Genomic DNA, 4,667 nt, shown 5'->3' on the forward strand with positions numbered 1-4,667 from the left:
TCTCTCGCGCGCATCCAACGGAGCAGGTGGGAGGCCGCGGGGTGAATGGAGCTCGCCAGAAGTGAGCTCGCAGCGGCGCCAGAGTTCGGGTGAGTGCGGGGTTGCGGCTGCAGTGCTCGAGCGAGCAAACGGAGTGGGTACGCAGCCTCCTGGAGGCGCCAGGAGCGTGTCAGTGCCCCTGGAGCGAGCAGGAGAGGCTCTGGAGCGCGGGCTCGCCGGCCATGGCGGACGGCGGCCTCGGTTTCACGGGCGATGAGGCTAGGGGAAGAAATCGAGCAGGGGAGTATGGGGGAAACGACCAGTAGCTCACAGCGCGTCGTCTGAAGTACTCGTCAGCTCGGGGGTGGCTCTGGAGACGACGGAGTGGCGACGGCGATCACTGGCGCTGGAGCTTGAAGATGATGTCGATGACAGCGATACGGCGCGTCTCCGGTTGCTTGGCTCGTCGAGGAGGCATAGATGACGGAGGCGGAGCCCATGGGCACTTCAAAGGGGCGAGGGGGTGGCGGTGGCTGTTACTACGGCGAACGGCAGCGACGGCGGTTCTTGGTCTCGCTTGGGGCCGAGAGATAGAGGAGGGGAGGAGCTCCAGGGAGAGAGGGGAAAGTGACAGGGGACCGAGGAGGGTCGCGTGGCGATGCTAGAAGGGCCGAGGCGTCGCGGTGGAAGTAGGAGGTGGTCGGGCGTGCGCCGGCGCGCGGTGGCCACGCGCCCCTGTCCTTCTGTCAAAGGAGGAAGAAGACCGGGGAGCCCCTGGTGGGCTGGGCCAGATCAGGAGCTGGGCTGGCTCTGCTGCAGGTGAGAAGCCCAGGTGAGTCCTTCTCTCTCTCTCTCTTTTATTAATTGTTCTGTTTTTTCTATTTCTGCTAATATGTTTTGATTCAGTTCAAAGACCAAACCATTTCCAAAATTCATGAAAATAATTGTGTGAACTAAATGGACTTATCCAAAGCTACACAACAATTTCCAGAATTATTGAACATATATTTATTATATAATAAATATAGATCCAATTCAAATAGTTATTGAATTAATTTCAAATGCCCAAAATAAATATTTCTGAAACTCCAAAAATGTTGGTTTGAATTTTCCTCTTGCCAATAATTTTACAGAATAACAGGAACATTTCCTTGGACTCATTTGAAAAGATTTTTAATGTTGATTATTTCTGAAGTGATTTTTGAGGGTTTCAACTAACCTCAATTCGACTTTCAGAATTTAGACATGATGCATGGATGCTCTCTTATGCATCTATTGCAAACAATTCTAGGGCTGTGACAGAAAGACAGGTCCATTGCAGCTTACATCCAGGAGTTAAACCAGTACATTCGTCGCCAGGAGAACCAAATGTGCGCAAGCATGACAAATCTGAAGAAGTTGATGACTAGGAACATGGAGCTGGAAGAGGAACTCAAGTCTACACGCGACGGATATGAGGAGGAAATCACAATACTAGTGGAGAAGAATGACGACCTGACAAGGAAGCTAGGAGTATTCGTGGGAGACCCTGCGCCAGGAGGAGATGACGACCACCCCAAGGACTACATCATCATCGATGACACCAACTCTGACCCCCAGTGATGATGATTATGAAGAAGAAGCTGGAGCAGATATCATGGAGTCATCTACGGATCAAATTTTTTAGCAGACCACCATACTATTAGTAGTATTTCCCCCATGTATATATTAGTAGTCCGAGCACTCTAATGATAGTTAGATCGATTGTATGCCTTGTTTGAAATTGTTTTGGTGTGATATGTTTGTGTTTGTCTCATGTGTATATGGGTAGTGCTTTCTCACTAGACCTCATTCTATTATAATCTCTCCCCTCTAAACCCATCAGATGCCTCCGAGACGTGACCCCGGATTTGCTTTCCCACCGGAGCTCACTTAGTTGATCCAACAGCAGAATACACTGATGTAGTTGCTAGTCCAGAATCAAGGCAACAACAATAACAACAACCCACCGCCACCACCTCCAGTTGACAACTTAGCCCTTTTTCTGAGGTTACAACCGCCGGTGTTTTCCAATAGCACCGAGCCCATAGTTGCGGATGACTGGCTATGCAGGATTGGAAGGGAGTTAACCACAGCAGGTTGCATAGATGCTGAGAAGGTGTGTTTTTCCGCACACCAATTGGATGGACCTGCAGCCTCATAGTGGGAGAATTACACAGCCACCTTCCCCATAGCCAATGTTACTTGGGAGTAGTTTCAGCAAGCGTTCTGCACTCCTCATGTCTCAACTGAAGCTATGATCTTGAAGAGGCGTGAGTTTCGCAACTTACGCCAGGGCAACCATACTGTGGGGCAGTACGTGGATGAGTTTAGCAAGTTAGCTCGTTATGCCCCAGATGATGTGGCCACAGATGCCGCGAAGCAAGAGAAATTTATGGAAGGGATGAACGATGAGATGAGTATGCAGTTAATGGTGGCAACCTTTAACAACTACCAGGAGTTGGTAGATAAGGCTCTTATGATTGAAGGGAAGCAGCAGTAGACTGAGAGCCGCAAAAAGAAGAATGGACAAGGGAGGTACAATTCAGGAGCTCAGCAGAAACGCCGTTTCACCCCGAACTCGGGAGGATATACCCATAATCATGGAGGCCATAACCACAATGGAGGAAGTTCGCATAACCACAGTTGCCCCAAGAATGGAAACGGGAATGGAGCAGGCAGTAACCAGAACCGCTCTAACCCAACCACACCCGCCAAAAGGGATCTAAGTCATGTTACTTGTTTCAAGTGCGGGAAGACTGGACATTACGCCACCGAATGTCCTGAAGGAAAGAATGGAAATGGCAATGGAAACTTGGGGAAGAAGCCCAACCCTTTCAACAAGGGACAAGTGAACCACGTGAAGGTGGAGGAGGTTGAAGAGCAGCCAGATGCAGTTATCGGTAAGTTTTTGGTTAAGTCATTTACCTCTCTCGTTCTTTTTTATACTCGTGCATTGCATTCATACATATCAAGGGGATTTTTGGAAAGTATAGGTTGCCCACTAAAGTTCTTAAGACACATATGTTAGTAAGCTCACCTGGAGCGGAGTATATGGCAAGCAGTGGATGTTTCCAGATGCCATTGACCATAGGTAGGCATGTTTTCCCCTAAGACTTAATAATTTTGGAATCACAATGATTGGATGTGATACTTGGTATGGATTGGCTATCGATGTATGGGGGAAACATTGATTGCGCCAGTAAGTCAATTCTGCTCACCACACCGGAGCGAAAAAGGATTAAGTATGTATCTAGGCATACACCAAAGAGGACGCACGTAAATTCCCTCACGGGAGTTGTTCAGGAGGAAGTGCCTGTAGTGAAGGATTACCCGGATGTATTTCCAAAGGAACTACCAGGCATGCCGCTGGATCGAGACATTAAGTTTTTGATAGAGCTGTTGCCAGGCACCGGACCAATATTGAAGAGACCATACCGGATGCCCGTGAATGATCTGGAGGATATTAAGAAACAGATTAAGAAGTTATTTGAGAAAGGTTACATTCGCCGAAGTTCGTCACCAATGGGAGCCCCAGTGCTCCTGGTCGAGAAGAAGGATAAATCTTTGAGAATGGTTGTTGATTATCGTGCATTGAATGAATTGACGATCAAGAACAAGTACCCACTGCCATTGATCAATGATTTGTTTGACCAGCTACAAGGAGCTAAAGTATTTTCCAAGATCGATCTTCGATCAGGATACCACCAGCTGAAGATCCAATAACAGGATATACCTAAGACAGCTTTCACCACAAGGTACAGGCTATACAAGTACACAGTTATGTCATTCGGATTGACTAACGCCCCTGCCTATTTCATCAATATGATGAATAAGGTGTTCATGGAGTTCTTGGATAAATTTGTCGTGGTGTTCATTGATGACATTTTGGTATACTCAAAGAATGAAGAGGAACACAAGGAACATTTGCGCTTAGTTCTCGAGAAGCTCACGGAACATCAGTTATACACCAAGTTCAGCAAATGTGAGTTTTGGTTGAAAGAAGTTGGATTCCTTGGACATGTTATATTAGGAGAAGGTATAGCAGTAGACCCTACCAAGGTTCAGTCAGTCACTGAGTGGTTGGCATCCACCTCATTTGGAGAAATCCGTAGTTTTCTTGGACTCGCGGGATATTATCGCAGGTTCATTGAGAATTTCTCTAAGATTGCGAAGCCTATGACAGAGTTGTTGAAAAAGGACAACAAGTTCAAATGGACAGATGAATGTGAGGCAAGTTTCCAGGAGTTGAAGAATCATTTGGTTACAGCCCCAGTGCTGATTCTGCCGGATATACACAAGGATTTCCAAGTGTATTGAGACGCATCTCGCTTAGGACTTGGGGCATACTTATGAAAGACGGAAGAGTTGTTTCATATGCCTCACGTGAGCTTCGACCACATGAGTTGAATTATGCCACGCATGATTTGAGTTAGCAGCGGTAGTGCATGTGCTCAAGACCTAGAGACATTTCCTTATGGGGAATCATTGTGACGTGTACACGGATCATAAGAGTTTGAAGTACTTTTTCACACAAAAGGATTTGAATCTCAGGCAAAGGAGATGGTTGGAGCTTATAAAGGATTATGATATGAAGTTGCACTATCATCCAGGTAAGGCCAATGTCGTAGCAGACGCCTTGAGCCGGAAGAGTTACGCCAATACCCTCA

The sequence above is a fragment of the Triticum urartu genome, chromosome 3 (assembly GCF_003073215.2).
Source record: "Triticum urartu cultivar G1812 chromosome 3, Tu2.1, whole genome shotgun sequence".
Taxonomy (NCBI): domain Eukaryota; kingdom Viridiplantae; phylum Streptophyta; class Magnoliopsida; order Poales; family Poaceae; genus Triticum; species Triticum urartu.